Source organism: Ictidomys tridecemlineatus, chromosome 2 (genome assembly GCF_052094955.1).
Source record: "Ictidomys tridecemlineatus isolate mIctTri1 chromosome 2, mIctTri1.hap1, whole genome shotgun sequence".
In the NCBI taxonomy this organism is placed as follows: Eukaryota; Metazoa; Chordata; class Mammalia; order Rodentia; family Sciuridae; genus Ictidomys; species Ictidomys tridecemlineatus.
Genome location: NC_135478.1, coordinates 7,224,170 through 7,243,486, shown reverse-complemented (window position 1 = coordinate 7,243,486; position 19,317 = coordinate 7,224,170). Strand labels below are relative to the sequence as shown.

Here is a 19,317-nt window from a genome sequence, read left to right as displayed (position 1 = left end):
TCAGCTGTTATCCTGATTGGTTTACCCCTAAATGTAATCTGCTTCCTTTCTCTTATAGCTTTTAAAATTCTCTCCTTATTCTGTATGTTGGGCATCTTCATTATAATGTGTCTAGGTGTGGATCTCTTATGGTTTTGCACATTCGGCGTCCTGTAGCCTTCTAGGATTTGGGATTCTGTGTCATTCTTCAAGTCTGGGAAGTTTTCTCGTATTATTTCATTGAATAGATTGTTTAAAAATATGGAATGCTTCACGAATTTGCGTGTCATCCTTGCGCATTGGCCTTTTGAAAAAGGTGCTTGGGCACCTTTTGAAAAAGAAAAGAGTATTGGACAAAGAAACTAGATAAGCAGAGACACCAAGTAATCAAACAATAATACAAATTCCTTTAGCTTATAATATTTAAAACATTAGATAAGGGATAGGATGGCATTATCTCACCACTCAGCTAAAGCTGATAGTTCATATCAGAAAGCAGTCATGTAGCCAACGACCATGAAGACAGCATTTGTGAGCACTGCATCTATCAATGACGACACTGTACCAATATGCTAAGAAGCACTTTCAAAATTTTTATTTTATGCAGGTTGATTTGTATCAACCCCACACAATTACAGTAACGTGTCTAGCATAGAGTGTCAGTTCCTTTATTTCCCCTCCCCTGCTGTGGCCTGGGAATATGAATTCATTTCCTTTCCTGAATCTCTCATAGATACAGTTGAAGACTATAAAATCAGGGAAGAACCTGAAATCCAAGTTTGATTCCAGCCCTTTTAAAAATGTCATTTAATAGATTTTTACATCAATATTTTCTGGTACCTGGAATTTAATACCTGGATTCCAATTCTCTTAACTGAGCTACTTGAATATAATTTAGTGTTCTTATGTTTTCAGATCATACTGATTTAACTTGGAAAATAAATGAAAAAGAAAAAAAATTCTTGAAATAACATAAGCATACCTGGGCCATCAATTCCTCATCTGTAGAATGATAAAATAATTACTTTTCTAATAAGTGCTATTGTAAAAATACTTAAGGTGTTTTTAAATACCAAATACTAGTGGTCCTCAGTCTGATTTGTGATACAACTGGCCTGTGAATATTTAAAAATATTAGGATCCCTGACATTGGATTAAAATAAAATTTAGTTAAAATACCTGCATTTGAAATTAGTGTGATCCTTTTTTACATCAATTTGGGAACCACTGCCTATAACATTTTCTGACACTTAGAAATCGCCATCAATATTCTTCATTTTTATCATCAATAATAAGCACTACCCATGTTAGAATATTAAACATTTAGCAACATGTGCTTTAGAACTAATATTTTATAGGGGATTGAATTACTACTTATGAAATTTGTACTTGATTATCTCTGCATAATTCCATTTTCCTGCATATCTGCCACCCAAAGGAAAGTGCTATCAGGATTAAGTGGTCTTATTTTTATGTCAATATACAATGTCCATATATATTTGTGTTTCCATAGGCAGTTCTCTTCAGCGTTCACCTCAACAGTACCTGAATCTTATCTAGGTAGTGTACAATACAACATCCATGGTCCCTCAAATGTACAGTGTACCTCTATATGTACACTTAAGTCTCTCTGTGAAGTATGTTTTCACTAATGCTACTGCATTACCTAAAGGAGAATCATAATTTAATACACAAATTGGGGCAATCTTTTCAAAATCCTGTGTCTCATGCAAATAAGAAATTCTACATAGTATGTGTGCATGAATTGGTAACTTGAATTTCAGTAATTGATACATGTTGTACTTTACTTTAATAACATATGTTGGTTGTCTCAATAAAAAATGAGTCCTAATTGAGCCACTTGTCAAAAGAAACTTTATTTTTAGAACACACACACCGCACCACACAGTTCCTCAGGAAAACCCTCAGAGCCCAACTGCCACCACTGGCTTCCCACAAGCCTCTCAACCTCCCCCACTCCTCCTGCTCTTGAGGCCCATTGGATGGGTCGTGTGGGCGGAGCCAAAAATGTCCCCCAATGAGCAGCTCCATGGTCTGAAAGGGCAGGGAAACAGCCTAATGAGCACCACCGCAGAGGAGCCAATCAGTTGGCAGCTAGAACTTTGCTGGGGCCGCTGTGAGCCAATCATCAGCTGGCAGCTGGAAGTTTGCTGGGGCCTCTTGGGCTGTGGCTCTCAACATATTACAACAACCTATTACAGTTAAATGTGTACTGTCAGAAATGTTGCTATCTAGTGATAGCCCTTGCATGATTATTGGCTAAGAAATTTCCTCTTGCGTAGGTAGTAATATTTCCATTTGACTCCAGCAGAGGGGACAGTGACCTGGGATAGGAGTAAGGAATTGGGACAATCTTTTCAAAATCCTATTATATGCAGAATGTGTACAAACCTCCCCATCTCTCAGAGCACAGACTGATTATTGAAAACAAGTACAAAACACCCATGTATAAATCCTGTAAGGGAAATTTGGAACCTAATTAATATTTGGTCATTGTATTTTTCTTTCCTAATAAAATTTTTTCATTTTAATGGAAACAGCGGGTTTATTGATGAAGACAATTGTCAAAAGTCAGTGACTCCAAAATGTGAATCAGTTCAGACATAAAGATTGTTTGTCCATTTCTCTTTCTTCTTTTTTTTAATACCCACAAATATCCCCCAAATTACATTTGAAACATTGAATAATGTAGACGCTGGTAAATAACAATTTAAATTTCATGTGTTCAAGATACAGGCACAAAGAAGAGCTGTAGTTCTTGGTTTTCTCTCAGAGTTATTCTGTTGGACATTCCTGAAAGGAAAGAAAGTGCAGACAGGAAATCACCAGGAGTGTTGATGACATATTGTGACCAATTTTTGTGAACCAAGGAAGAGTCTAGTAAATGTTTAACATAGTTTCACCTTGATTGATGATTTCTTTGTGGAAAACAAGGTGTTTTATACTGTAGAATGAAAGGGAATTGGCATACCTCTCCAAACAACATGGCTTATATTTGTACAAGGACAAAACGACATGTCTTGTTTCAGAAACAGGGAAATAGTCACTACAAATAACAGGATATTATACTTGAATGATATGCAGATTAACCCTATCATTAAAAAGTAACAATATCTAAATTGTACATTCTTATTTGTACATTTATCAAATAACAATCATCCAAGGCACACCCACATCTGTTTAATCATTCTTCAGTGTGTCAATGGTGAGTTTCAGAGATGATAAGTACCTGTCCTGTTCTGCACTGGAGGATCCAATACAAGGGGGACTGACAGATTCAAACATGAATTGCTGGGCTCTGGGTCTGATACACGGAACTTTTCATTGTTTACCAGACATTGTAAAGTTTCAAGCAGATATCCAGAGATCTAAACCATAGGAGTCCCTGTGGTATATTTTTAAACTCTGGTCAATTTCCTGAGTAGGAAGAAAATCAACAGTAAACTCTATGAAAGCTTTTGAGATGGAGTGGATAGATTACAAGATGGCAGAAAGATTTGGACAGCTGCAAGGATATCCCAGAGAGGAGCGAGAGGAAAATCTGTGCTGCTTGGTCATGTGCTGTTCTTTCTGTGATCTTTGTCTGTGATCCTGACCTGTCCTTCCCATACTTGATGGACCTGGGTGGATGTCCCCTACTGCTGTCCTCTGTGACTGATCAGGAACCCCCAAAGGGAAAGGCACAGAGAACAAGGGGTGTCTTCCTGAAGTGAGAGGAAAGAGGAAGGTCCTCTTAGGTTGTTAAGGGGGAAATCCTCCCAGAAGATCCTAGCATTAATGCCCTGGTCTGTGTTCAGGCAGACCAATCCAACCCTCTCCCTTCTTTTCTAACAATCTGAGAGTTGTTACCTCACAATGCTGTATCCTGGTGCTGTATGTAACTAAAAAAATAAATTTTAAAATGCTGTCATTCCTCTTTCTGTGGAAATAGTGTGTGTACTTATGGCTTGGGGCCAACTATGCAGCTGACATGAAATGGAAAGAGCTGCCCAAAGTTAGCTCAGAGCCTAACACTCAGCAAGCCCTCCAGCATGGTGTGTGGCATGTTTCACAGCCATTCTTCTTGCCACCTTCCCCTTTGTAATCATGCTGTGTACATAGATCACAGTACAGAGGGAACCACTGATGGTGGGAAGTTCACAGCCAGAGTTACAAATGTGAGAGGAGAGCTGGACTGTGGATGAGGTGTCTGGGCTCCAACACACGTCAGAACATCAGCCTCACACTCCTCCTCCCATCTGTCTGCACAAACTCACTCTTAGACCTAAAGAAGGGGAAACAGCATTTCCAACAGGCCCTCCTCCATCCACCATCACCCTCAGCACTTACTGGTTTAAGCTGCTTCTCTGCTCGTTCATGACTAAGGAAGGAAGATCCAATGCTGCTGGCCTCTCTTGTGCCCAGTGAAGAAGGCTCTGTCTGTGTCTTCAGGCTTGATATGAGCACAGTGTCACATATGAGCTTCCTGATCCCAAACAACCACGGGAGGAGGAGACACAGGTATGGAGCACATTCAGCTGGAGCCACCAAGTGGAAGGGCTGGAGGTGCAGGCAATTATTTATCGTAGCAAAACAATGGAGCTTCAATGCACAGAGGTCATAATTAGCAAAATTTGCCCATGTTGCCCAATATCTAAAGACTTCTTTATATTAGTGGAGAAAACGATAAAAGAAGAAGAAGAGAAGGAGGAGGAGGAGAAGGAAGGGGAGGGGGATGAAGAAGAAGAGAAAATGAATGCCCACCAAAATTGTTATCTTATACTTTCTATTCAAAAGGAAGTTATATGGGCTGTTTGTTGGATTTTACTTTTTATTCATTTTTTACTTTTATTTTATTTATTTATTTTTGTGGCCCTGGGGATTGAACCCAGGGCCTTGTGCATGTGAGGCAGGCACTCTGCCCAATCAGCTATATCCCTAGCCTTATTTGTTTTTAAAAGAGCTATCTGTATTTTTTATGTTGTTGTTCATTGTGGAAAGAGATATCTATCAAAACTGTAACATTTCATGTGAACTATGTATTCAACCCATTAACCTTGTTGTGCAGCTATAATCAACACCCATTTTTCGAAATATTTTAACTTCCAAAACCAAAACTTTGTACATTGAAAAAATTTCACTCTTCTGTATTCCAACACTGGCAATGACCATTTTACTATTAAATACAATGAAAAATTAAGTCAAAAATCAACAAAAATTGATATAAGGAATGAGGAATGGCTAATAGGTCTACTTGTTTAGTTTTGCTGCCAACTCCAACCTACATTCAAAATGGATGTCAAAGGTTGTGAGATTAGACCATCCTGCTGTGGATCCTTCTCAAGGCACCATAATGTCTTTTTTTCTCAGGCTGTAGATGAAGGGATTCAACAGGGGGTGACCACAGTATATAACACTGAGGCCCACCATACCCTTTCTGGGAGAATGTGAGGTAGCAGAATCAAGACACACTTTAATGGCTGTTCCATAAAATAAGCCACCAACTGCCAGGTGAGAACCACAGGTGGAGGAGGCTTTGTACTCTCCACCTGCAGAGGGATTTCTAAGAATGGATGAAACAATTTTATAGTAAGAAAAATGATCCCTGAGATGGGGAAAAATTTAAACATGACTCCAATAAAATACATGACTCTGTTGTTGGTAAATTTATCAGAACAAGCAAGACTAAGGAGTTGAGAAGGGTCACAAAAGAAATTTGAAATGTCCACATCTTTTATTTTTACCGTTTAAAGTGTAACTTTTATTCACTGAACAATAGGTTTGGGGGCTATTCCCAAGTTGATGGACATCTGAATCATGTTAATCACTCTACAGTATTTTTTTTATTAGTTGCTCAAAACATTACAATGATCTTGAAGTAGGAAAATTGTAAGATGATCAAGTGGTGGAGCTGGGATTCCAAAAGGCTAAACAAAACAGACACGAAAACTAAAAAGCCACAGAGGTGAGGGTTCATGATGATTAAATGATGCAAGGGGTGACAGATGGCCACAATCTAGTCATAAGCCATCATACTCAGAAGCATATTATCCATGTTTATGAAAAAGATAAAAAAGGACATCTTTGTCAGGCAGTCTACATAAGATGACTGTGATCTGAGTTTGATGTCCACAATCATTTCTGGGACTGTGGTGCAGATAAAGCAAATATCAGCCAAAGAGAAATGGGGAAGGAAGAAGTACTTGGGGGGATGGGGGTGGGAGTCAGAGCTGATGGCCAGGATGGTGAGCAGGTTTCCAAGCACTGTGACCAGGTACATAAACAGGAACAGTCCAAACAGGATGGGCTGCTAGTTTGGGTCCTCTGAAAGTGCCATGAGAAGGAATTCTGAGACATGTTAGATTCAATGCTTCCATATTGCTCGGACATCTTTTGAAATAGGAAAAACTGTTTGGAAAAGTGATTCAAATAAACAGACATACAATACTCTGTACATAGTTTTAATTCAAATATTGACATGTATTCACATTTGGTTTCCATAAACTTCAACAATATTTATCATTTGTAATCAACACAAATTTGTTATCACTCTTTCCTTGTTTATTTTTGGTTTTCATATCTTTCTATGCATTCTTACTTTATTACTATTTAGATATTATTTCAGTGATATTAGAAAACCAAGAATATCAGAGGTAAATATTTCATAAACAGTAAAAAAACAAAGTATTCCTTAGATAAATAGCTACTAAATATTCTTACTTGCTTAAGGAAAAAATTCCAATTAAAGGCAATTCAAACAATTGAATACACCTTATTTTTCTAAGGTAGTAGTACTTCCCTTAAATCAGCATATTTAATGTTTATAAACATTTTTCTATGATCTAGGATAACATTATCTAAACAATTTATCTATGTTGATAGTTCATAATCAGGAAACATTATTAGATACCAGTTTTCTCCTAGAAGTTTTTCTTCATTATTGTTTTCTGATTACCTTCCTTTGTGGGTGTAATTTGTCACTTATTCATATTTTGTTTTTGTTTCTTAAAAATCATTTAATATGGTGCTGGGGTGGTGACTCCGTGGTAGAGCACTTGCCTAGCTTTTGTGAGACCCTGGGCTTGATCGCTACCACATAAAACGAAATAAACAAAACAAAGCATTGTGTCCATCTGCAACTAAATATATTTTTAAAAAAATTTAACATATGTCCCTTTTTTTACATTGGTGGACATCAACATTTCAAAAAAATGGCTTGGTTAAATGCATATCTGACATCTATTAAGACAAAGGTGACTTTAGTGTACAGTGCACCTACCAGTGAATACAAAATACTAAAGTATGAAGAAACATAGCAAGGATATATGCTTGCTTTTCTCCTTTATTCTGTGTTCAATAATGGCCTGTTCACACAGGGAAGTGGTTTCTGAAAGCTTCACCCAACTTTTAAAAGTGGAGGTCTTTAGTGGCAGTGAAGATCACAAAGTGCATTTTGAGTCCCAACCTTATGATGAGTCTATGCATTTCTGGCCAGTTCTTCCTGATACATGGTTTGCAATTCTTTCACTTCAACTACCCTTAGGTTTATTATTTTATCCAATCAGACTATGACTTAAAAGGAAAAAGTTGAAAAAAATTCAGGAACTATGAAAATATGCTGACAGCTTCTTCATCTGTATAACAGGGAAAATAATTACCTCCTTAGAGATTTGTTGTAAAAAATATATTTTATTTAATTCTTTTAATTTGCATAGAGTCTTGGTCCTCAGCCCCATTTATCATCATATCTACCTGTGGGTATCTATAAATGCCCAGACATCTGGCCACAAGTGAACATATTCAGTCAGAGTGTCTGTGTGGTGAAGTTCTTTATGGTCATTTCTTCTTCTCCTTCTTCTCCTCCTCCTCTTCCTCCTCCTGGGGGTGGGAGGAATTAGGGAATGAACTCAGGTGCACTCAACCACTGAACCACATCCCGAGCCCTATTTTGTATTTTATTTAAAGACAGGATATCACTGTTTGCTTAGGGCCTCACTTTTTGCTGAGTCTGGCTTTGAATTTTTGATCCTCCTGTCTCAACCTCCTAAGCCATTGTGATTACAGGTGTGCGCCACTGTACCCAGCTCCCGATGGTCATTTCTTACACCACAATTAACAACAGCTGCCTTTGAGTATTCCCTGGCATTAAAACAATGGTCCATTAATATTAGTCACCATTGATAATACCACTACTTCCAAGAACATACAAAACTTTAATATTTTTATAAAACTCCTACTTTGTGGAGATTCGAATTATCCTCTAGACATTTGAGTTCTTGGTATTTCTTCATGGTTCCATTCTCTTGTATATCTGTCCCCCAGAAGCAACTGCCATCATAAATTTGGTTCATTTATTTTCCTCTCAATGTTATACCATAGAAGTATTGGTTTAGGTATCTATGGACATTTTTCTTTCAAACTTACCTTAAAGTTTCTAAAGTTAATCTAAGTAGTAACACCTATTGTCCCTCAAATACACTAGCGTCCCTTGACATGTGGTTATATTTCTTCTTGTGTAATACATACATTGACCTCAAAAGCTTTGTATTTTACAAAGCATTACCCAGGAAAAGGACATTATTTAGTATGTCAGTTTATTGTGGCAACAATCCTTTAAACTTCCTGTGACTCTGTCTGTATAACACAAGTTAGAATTTCTATGTGCCATATTTATGGGAGAGATAGTTGTTTGACCTCCAATAATTGATGCATGTTCAATTTTAATATTAATTATCTACATGTGATACTCTGATCAAATTGGTTATTATCAATTACATTATTGTATTCTTCAGTTATACTATCAAAAATATCCCTGCATTCTGTTTTGTGATAATCCTTCCACAAGAACTCATGAAGACATTTCATAATGCATTGGGAATAATATTTCCATTTTTCACCAGTAGTGGAGATAGGAGACTGGAGCACAAGTTAGAAAATGAAAATTTTAGTTCTGTATCTTGGAGTTGCCATTATATACAGAACATGTGTAAAATATCTGTAAAATTGCACACGCTAGGCAACTGAGCTACAACCCCAGCCACTCTGATAATTTTTTATACTTCCTCTATGGCATGCAAGGTAGAATAGAGAATCAGAGGTGAAGAGAGCTAGTCATTCTTGTCCAAATATCTAGCATATGATTATCAAATATAACTATTGCCTCAAAACAGAAATTGGAGAATGGTAACTTCAGGCAACAGCATATTTTGGTTGAATGGTAGGAGATTACCTTATAATTAATAATTAGTATAAATAATAATATCTCAATTTTATTTTGCATTATTTAATACATTCATCACATGATAATCACATGGGAGCATCCATTATCTCTTTATTACTAATTCAATGCAGTTGTATCACCAGTAGATCAACTCAGATGACAACGTTGTCTTAGAAATACTAACAACCTTCCCCTCTGAGAAGAAATAACAAATTCAATAGATAGTGATCAAAATTAAATAGTCAAGGGGAAGACAGAGCCCCCATAGAATGGGAGAAAAATCTTTGTCATCTTCTCTTCTGACAGAATATTAATATCCAGAATACATAAATAACTCAAAAATTTAACATCCAAATTCCTCAAATATCCCAATAAATAAATGGACAAATAAACTAAATACACATTTCTAAAAACAAAAAAACCAAATACAGATGGCCAACAAATATGTGAAAAAAAAATGCTCCACTTCCTTAGCAATCAGGGAAATGCCAATAAAAACTACATTGAGATTTCACCTCCCTCCAGTTAGAATAGTAATTATTAAGAGCACAAATAATAACCAAGGCTGGAGAGAAGGCAGGAATTGCAAGTTAGAACATCGACCATGGAAACAGCGTGGAGATTTTCCAAAAGAGTAGGATTGGAAACACCATGTAACCCAGCAATCCCATTCCTTGGTATTTTACACAAAAGAACTAAAATCAGCATATGATAGGGACACAGGCACATCAGTGTTGGTACCAGTGAGATTTGCAATGGCCACGTTATGGAACCAGACAGGGTGTCCATCGATAGATGAATGGATAAAGAAAATGTGGTAAATACACACAATGGAGGTTTATTCAGTCATACAAAGAAAGAAATTATGTAATTTTCTGGTAAATGGGTGAAACAAGAACTTCATGCTACATGAAATAAGAGACTTGAAAAGCCAAGGATCAAATGTCTTTTCTCATATATGGAAGCTGGAGAAAAAAATAAATAAATAAAAATGGGCCTCAGGAAAACACAGGTGAGGACAGTGGAATAGAGGAAAGGGCTCAAAGGTGGCAGAGGAAGGAGGGAAAGCAGAATCCTGGGGAATGAAACTGACCAACTGATGCTAAGTGCATGTACAAATGCACCCCAGTGAATCCCACTTTGGGGTAGAATTAAAATGCACCAATTAAAAAAATAGTAATAAGACCACTAAAGTAAAAAATAGAATCAGGGGGAAGGAGAAAGAAAGAAAGAGGAGAGGTCCCGGGGAAAGAAATGGACCAAATTTTGTTTTGCACATGCATGAATAGTCACAGAGTATTCCACTATTATGTATAACTATAATACTAGCTATAGTATAACCATAATAATGCAAAAAAATTCAGAAGTCATTGTCTGGGTGTGATGCAGTAATCTTGTCTCTTATTTCCCAATTATCAGAAAGTTTCAAGCAGAGGTCCAAGACCCTGACCACCAGTACATCTGGAGAACCCTTTAAAACTCTCCAGTTTCTTGTGTAGGAATGAAACCAAGAGGTGGCATTGACTCCTTTGAGACCGAGTGGGCCAGCAGCAAGGAGGATAGAGAGGGCTTCAGAGTGTCCTGCAGTGGGGAGAGGTCTGTGCCCCTGTTTCCTGTGATCTCTGCCCTTGATCTATTCTTCCCATGTTGGATGTTGCTTTTATGCCAACTGCTCTCTCTTTGATCTTCTGGGAACATCCACAATGAAAAGCAGAGTGAGCAAAGGGTCACTTCTGGAGTGACAGGAGTGGAAATGGCAGATTAGGTTGTCAAGGGATCAGCCTGCTGGGGTTCCTCGGCCCAGAAGCCTGGTGTCCATATTTAGACCACCTCAGTCAAACAGATTTACTCATCTCTGCCTAACAACCTGGCAAAATTTTCATAAATATAATATTTTTTTATTTTCTATATAATAATGTGAACACATGTACTAAAGAAAGGCTCTGCAGAGACTCTGAGATGAGCCAAGCTGCATGAAACACAGCTCTGAACCTGGCATTTAGGAAGCCCTTGGCGATGCATCACAAAGCTATGTGTGCTGCTATTTTCCTCTTAAACATCATGATCACCTTCATACTCCTCTTGGATTGCTGAGGAAAGAGTTTGGGAGGCCCGCTTTCTGCTAGACTGGATGAGGTGCCTTTGGGAAGTACAGATAGTGGAGGTGAGCTGGAGTTGGAAGTCTCACCCTCAAAACAACCAAGAATATAAAAACCAGATCTCACAACTCTTTGTTTTGCACACTGATATCCTTTCATTTGTCCACCCAGACTATCATATTTGTCCTGATGACGTAGAAACAATATTTCTGACAGCCCTTTTCCTATTCAATGTCTCCCTCAGACATACTGGTTAAGTTTCTTCCCTGCTGGCTCATGAACAAACATTGAGGATCCAAAGTTACACCCTAATCAGGTGCCTGTGAAGGCTCAGAGTCACTCCTCAGGACTGATAGGCACACAGGGTCAGGTAGGAGCTTCCTGCTATAGACAACCCTGGGAGGAGGAGACCATGTATGGAGCCCCCTGAGCTACCAAAATCAAGTGCTAGAGACACAGGCTGATTCATTTTAATAAACTTGAAGGATCCATGCACAGAGATTGTAATTAGCCAAGTTGCTCTGTTATCCTAATCTCCAAGGACTTCCTCACATGGGTAGAGGTAGAAAAAGAAGAAGAGAAAATAAATATCCACATGGTTATGGTCTCTTCCTCTACTCAAGGAAGCTCTGGGGTATTGTTCACTCAATTTGTTTCTTTTCCTTGTTTTGAATGACCCATTTGTGCCTAATTCTATTTCTTGTGATAAAATATACAGGAAACAGCAACTTCCATTTTTATCTATTTTATGTGCATAGTTCAGTAGTATCAATTATATTCCCTTTGTTGTTTAACCATTACCATTGTCCATTTCCAGAAAATTTTCATCTTGCTAAACTGAAAATTTGTACCCATTGGCACAACTACATACTTATTCTGATTCTGACCCTGGCTAATGCAACACTATTACCAAACATCAGAGCATATATGTGGTCTACAAAAATAATGTAAAGAGGGAGAAGGAATACATTTGTAAAGGCTAGCTTTTGCTGCAGTTTTTCTAGCCTACCTTCTAACTATATGCTGCAGGTCCTGAGATTGGACTGTTCTGCTCTGTGTCCTCAGGACCCAGCATGGAGATGAATGCAGAGCATGTCACTGAGGTCTGGAGTTTTGGCGGAATGGGATACCAACGTGTACTCCAAATCTAGTTCCATAAAATATACAACACCTTACAGGTGAGGCAACAGATGGAGAAGGCTTGATAGCCCAACTCTTGATTTGACCCTCACAATGAAGAAACAATTTTATAGTAACAGAATAAGCTCCCTGAGATAGGAAGAAATTCAGAGGTAACACCAACACCATGCATGACTGCGGGCGTGGTGACACACATCTGTGATCCCAACAGCTCTGGAGGCTGAGGCAGGACGATGGGAAGTTCAAAGCCAGCCTTGGGAATTTAGTGAAGCCCTGAGCAACCTAGTGAGACCCTGTCTCAATATAAAAAAAATAAAAAGGGCTGGGGGTGTGGATCCATGAATTAGCACCCCTGGGTTCAATCCCTGGTATCCAGAAAATTAGTGAAATGATAACAAATATATTTACATTTTATGTTGTAGATAATGAATAAGTGCTATGTGGATCCCTCCTCCCATCCTGTCTCCATCAGCACATTCTTGGTTGCGCTGACTACCTGCTTGGTCATGACTAAGGACTGCAGATGTGAGAAGCTTCCCCTGCTGGGGGCACAATCAAGGCTCTGACTTGCTACTGAGGACTGATATGAACACAATAACCAGGAGTGTCCTGGTTTAGAATCCACACTCCAAGAAAAGATGAAACAAAGAAAAATTAGACCATCCTGCTGTGCAGCCTCCTCAGGGCACTCTTAATGTCCCTGTTCCTCAGGCTGTAGATGAAGGGGTTCAGCATGGTGCTGACCACAGTGTACATCACTGAGGCCACTGCACCCTTCCTGGAAGAATGTGAGACAGCTGTGCCAAGGTACCCTAAATTACCTGTTCCATAAAATAGACAAACAACTGCCAGGTGACACCCACAGGTGGAGAAGGCTTTGTACTTCCCTGCTTAGGATGGGATCCTCAGAATGGAGGAAACAATTGTATAATACGAGAAAAGGATCCCTGAGATGGGAAGAAAGCCAAATATGCCAATTATAATATAAATGACTATGTTATTGGTAAAAGTATCAGAACAGGCAAGATTGAGGAGTTGAGAAGGGCCACAGAAGAAGTTAGAAATTTCCACATCTTTGAAGTAGGCAAACTGTAGTATAATCAAACTGTGCAACAGGGAGTTGAAAAGGCTAATTATTAAAGACACCATGACTAAGAAACCACAGAGATGAGGGTTCATAATGACTGGATATCACAGGGGGTGACAGATGGCCACAAACCGGTCATAGGCCATCACAGTCAGAAGCATGTGTTACATACAGACAAAATTGGCAAAAAGAGACATCTGTGTCAGGCAGCCTATTTAGGAGATGGCTCTGCTGTGAGTTTGGATGTTTACAATCATCTTGGGGACAGTAGTGGAGATGAAACAGATGTCTGTCAAGGACAGGTTGGAGAGGAAGAAGTACATGGGGGTGTGGAGGTGGGGGTCAGAGCTGACCACCAGGATGATGAGCAGGTTCCCAAGGACAGTGACCAGGTACATGGACAGGAACAGTCCAAAGAGGATGGGCTGCATGTCTGGATCCTCTGAGAGCCTAGGAGGAGGAATTCTGAGACACGTGTTAGATTAGGTTCTTCTATATTACTCGGACACCTTTGGGAATAAAAGTGTTAGAATAAGGAAACAACAGGTGTTCAGCACAAGCAAGTACTCACACTTGAATTCCATGCACCTTCAGAAATATTTTCTGGACAAACTGAGTCTTCTCTGAACTCTTGCTTTACTGGTATCTGTGTTTCATACCCTTCTCTGCTCATATGTAATGAGCAGTGCCAGAGACCAAGATCATTACACATAACAAGTCTATGATCACAGTGAAATATAGTCCATTTTGACAATTTTTATGGGTGTATATTACTTATATAGAAGAGTAGGTTTTATCGTGGTCTATTTGTACATGCATTTAACATTTGATCAGTTTTATTTCCTAGCACCTACCGCTTCCTTCCTCACCTTCCCCAAGCTCCTACCACTTCCTTAATGTCCTCCCTCTTATTTTGATGAGTACCATTTCCCCCCTCTTTTCTCTCTAACTTCCACATTGGAGAGAAAACCTGTGCTCCTGAGTCTGGCTTGTTTTGTACAGTCTACTTTTCTAATAAAATAGCAGAACCAGCATTCCTTTTGGGCTCCATCCCCAGCACTATAAAAAAATAATAATAAAAGAGAAGAAGAAGAACTATTGTTCCCATTTGAAAATTATTGTCATTAAAAGAAATCAAGAAGCTGTCAAATATAACTTACCTTAAGGCAATGAAAAAAAATCCTGGCATTAAAATGACTATAAACACTATGTCAGAGAAATTCCTGTCTCTGGCTTTGGTGATCTTCATATTTTGATGTATAGTTTAAATGCACATAAATCGCATAACATCAGTTAGCACAAAGGTGATATTAGTGTACAGTGTACCTGTCAGTCACTGTTTGAAGAATAATGTAGTAACAAGACACCCTTATGAAATTTTTAAATTTTTTGGCATTATATTTTTGTTCAACCCCATGCCATCATAGAAAGGTATCTGTTAGGAAGACAGATTTTTTGTTTTTTATTTTCTCTTGATAATTCATTTAATGATGGCCTGCCAATGCTGCTTGACTGTTGTTCTAATCATAAACTTTTATTTTCATTTGATGATTTTAGCACCTAGCATATGACCGAGGGTAACAAATCCTTCTCTATTTTTTTCTTTGGGTATTACGGATTAAACCCAGGGGCACTTAAACATTGGCCACAACCCCAACCCATTAAAATATTTTATTTAGAGACAGTGACTTGCTGAATTGCTTAGGATCTCACTAAATTGCTGAGGATTGAACTTCAATCCTCCTGCCTCAGTCTCCTGAGCTGCTGGGATTACAGGCATGCACCCCATGAGCCAGCTTTTTCTATTCATTACCTTCTGGTTGTGCTCACTGGGTCCACATTGATCAAGAAAAGAACCTATTACATTAGGTTATAATTCAGAGTGCCCCAACCAAGTCTGCCCACTATATTTATTTGTTTATTTATATTTAGCTGAAGAAAGGAAGTGAAATGCAGAAACATCCTGATTGGCTGCAGTTAGCATTTGCCTTATATGCACTTGGTTGTTGAAGCATCTGCTTCACATGAGCATGGGCTGATCAGGTGGCAGCCTGTGGCTGGCTGAAACTTGATTACTGTGATTTGCTGACACTCCGTTGCTAAGGTTAGATCCAAATTGCTTACACATCAAGCTACAGTCCACTTCACAGGGGCTCTTTGAGGCCAAACTTAATTTAACAATATCTAATCAGCTTCTTAGCTTTTAACATCCTGGTGATGTATGATCACTTTGGCCTTTGTTTAGCAAGAAATCTGTTAGGTTAGTTGAACCAAAATTCCCCTTTTATCTGTGATAGTTTCCTCTTAGTATATTCCATTTCTAACTTCCCCTCCACACAACCAAGGGATAAGGAGATAAGATGATACCTGAGATAAGATCTTTCTGGAAATTGATGTATTCTTTGGCTTTCCTGTCTTTGCAGGAGAAGATTTCAAGCAAGATGTGTAACTTAGTAAAAGAATAGCAGGATTTATTAGAAGAGAAAGAAGGGGAAAATACCCTCACAGGAGAGAGTGCTTTCTCTCAGGAGAGTGACAACTCACTTCTTCCTGAACTCAGTTTTTATTAGGACAGAAGGGAAGGTTTCTAGAGAATCCCACCTAAGTGTTCAACCACAATGCAAAGAAAAGACCATCAACTCCAATTTAAATCAAATTAAAGCAAGCTTGTAATTCTGACAGGCCAAAACCTGTGGGAATAGTAGACAGCCTTCCAGCTCTCTAGGAGTGTAGCTTTACAGCACAGAAAGTTGCAAAAAGGGGAGGTGTCTTGAGAACTTACAGATAACAGGTTTTTTACAAGCATAACACAAAGGCAGGTAGTAAATTTAATGGTCCAGCACTTAGGGAGTAAATTTAGATCCTAACACCAGAATTTATGATGTGCCATTAAAGCTTCGAAGAGGGTCATTATCTGGCCAGGGAAAGCCAGAATTTATGAAGCACCACTAAATTTTCAGAGAGGGTTGCTCTGGTCAGGGAAATCCAGGCATGGGTGAGTTCAAGACATGGGCAGGCATTCCAAGCAAGTTTAGAAATCACAGTAATTTATAGTAAAGCCAAAATGGGCTCACAAAATAAAATGTGACGAGATGGTTCCCAGTCTTAAGAGGAAATTAGGCTGGGTTTATCACTAAGCACAACCTCTTTTGACTGATGGTAGGATTGTATCATATTTTTTGGTCCCTACTGTTCATGTTTCTACTGAACAGAAACTTTAGGTCATTTTGGTTTGTGTAAAGTCAAAGATCCTCTTTCATCCAGATCCATCCCAGATCAGTGTAACTTGTGCTTTTTTCTTTGATTTCCTTTTCTTTTTCTAATTAGTAAAGGAGTTTTGGGGCCTGTGCTCTTCAGCCCTAGATAAAAGAATGTGACAGTGGTCCATGTCATGTTTTGAATATATCCCTTGTTGCTTTTCCAATGAGGCTTATTTTAAAGCTGACTTTCTTTTTTTCTCTTCTCCCTTTTCCCTTTCCTAACTTCTGGGGAAACAGGTTTACCCTTTTTCTATCCTAGGCCCAGTTATCTGTCCTTGAGCACACATCAATCACAGGAATGAAGTAAATGGATCTCTGGGGATGGAACCAGAAGATTTAAGAAATGTTTATCTCTCAAATTAACAAATGAATTACATCAGGGTAAATGTGGACAGTAGCCTTTGAATCACCTCTTTAAAAACCCTCTGTTCCCTGGATAGGCAGAATCATAGCCTATCAGGACAAGCACCAGAACATCCTGAAAACAATAAGCTCCTTAGTCAAGGATTGTAAATACTGCTATCTTTTTATTAACAGATTGTATTTTTCATGTTTATTTTTATGCGGGGCTAAGAATTGAACCCAGTGCCTCACACATGCTAGGCAAGAGCTTTACCACTGAGCCACAACCCCAGCCCAAATACTCTTATTATTTTTAAAACACAGCTGAGTTAGAATGGCCTCCTGTGAATTGTTTCAAAGAAAGACATGCTGAGAGTTAGCATGTAGGCTCATGTAAGCAAAAATAACTGAAAACAGGAGTGGACCTCAGCTCAGCAAGCTGTCTTTATTAAGCAGTAGTGGAATGGCACATTTTCAGGGGAGAAAATGGTGACTGGTTAAAAGAGAGGTCTGTTTTTTATAGATCTTAATGAGAGTTAATCATAGCAGAAGATTTTGTGTGACTTAATCATGAGAGACTTGGGACATGTTGGCTGGACAGTCAGGAAACTAGTTGTGCAGGTTAAACATCTAACTCAGGAAAACATTTGTAAAAGGTTGAAACTCATTGTTACTGTGATAATAATCCAGAGCCCAGAGCCCATTTGTTTGCCTTCCCCTCCAGAATACTGGGAAAGGAGGAAAGACCAGAGAGAGCACAAGGCACTTTGTTTGCCTTTTCTCTCCCAGGACCCATTGTCCTCCCTCAGCCCTGGGGGTTGTCATTTCCCTTTTCTAGGGACATGTTGTTTTCCATATTCTTCACTTATACATAGAATTAATCCTTTAGAGACCCTGTTCCCACTGCTCATGTCTACCTAGAAACACCACCATGTTCCTTGGCTTATAAATTTCCACTTATCTGTGCTGTATTCAGAATTGAGTCCAGTTCTATACTGAGGTCTCTACTTCCCTACTGCAATTGCCCTAAATAAAATTTGTTCTGGGGCTAGGGGTATAGCTTAGAGGTAGAACACTTGCCTAGCATGTGCAACACATTGGTCTGATCCCTAGCATTGAAAAAAAAAATCTTTACTGCTTTGTAAGGGTGAAGCAGACCAGTTACCCCCATCCAAAAGACCCTTGCCATAATTAAGCTTCTTTTCTTGTCAGAAAGAATTTTACAAAGGGCGTCAATAGGATATCAGGAAAAATTTCTGAGGTTTGTAACTTTCTCTTTCTTATAAATGCCAGGTTTGCAGACAAAATTTGTGAAACCTCTGTCTAGCCTAAAAATGTGGGACAAAGAGTAAGTATTATGTACCCACCCAGTGACATATAACCACCCCACTGAGTATAAATCTAAAAGAATTTTCAGATTCAGGGTCCAAAGCTTTTTAGGCGTTAGCATCCTCTGGACTGCTGAAGCTAAAATCAATCTGATTTCTGGTGTCCAGCCATATCTGTCCTATATCAAGGGGACAGACAGACTTAGATGTAAGGTGTAAGGGGACAAATAGATGAAGATGGTGGGAACACAAGATGAAGAGAATAATTCTATAAAATGAGTTCACTGTATTGATTCTCCACATGCTTTCTTTGCTAAAAAGCAATCTGCCTTCAGCTCTACCTGGCCTCGGGGGAAAGGAAAATCACATTCCTTTCTTTTTTTTGGCTATATCTTTTATTTCTTAATCTATTCTTTAGGTTTGGACAGGAGAGTCTGTTTCTTACAGACATGACATCATAAGTCAAGTTGGAGTAAACTATTATGAACTTAATAGTTTCATACACATTGTATAATATTTATCAAAACTACTGATAAAAATGTCTTAACAAAGCAGATTCCAAACAGGACTTGATAAAAGCCACAAAAAACAGCTAACATGGGAACCTTGGTGATTATTATTAACCAAGACATGAATACCTTATTTCTTATCTGACTTATAGTTAGGAGTCCCTGCACAAAGAAGAAAAATAAACGACTTATGAATATTATAATAACAAAAATGCACAGGAAATATTATTTATATTTAAGTCCAAAATAACGAACTTACAGATATTAAAGTTCAGCAAGGTTTCCAGATAGAAGGACCTAATTAAATACTTTTCAATAGCTTTCCTCTAGCAGAGCAATAGTCAATAAAACAA

General features: G+C 38.5%; 1 long non-coding RNA gene across 2 annotated transcripts in view; it reads right to left on the bottom strand.

The window, feature by feature from the left end:
• Positions 1 to 1,831: 1,831 nt before the first annotated feature.
• LOC120891622 (uncharacterized) overlaps positions 1,832 to 19,317 on the bottom strand; it is an 18,739-nt gene continuing 1,253 nt past the window's right edge. Inside the window, exons 2-4 of one of the 2 annotated variants that reach the window (XR_013428957.1) lie at positions 7,732 to 7,857; positions 4,330 to 4,643; positions 1,832 to 2,793 (exon numbers count right to left, since the gene is read on the bottom strand). This is a non-coding gene — a long non-coding RNA (uncharacterized LOC120891622). The remainder of the gene's footprint in view (positions 2,794 to 4,329; positions 4,644 to 7,731; positions 7,858 to 19,317) is intronic. The other variant, XR_013428961.1, reaches the window with a different exon arrangement.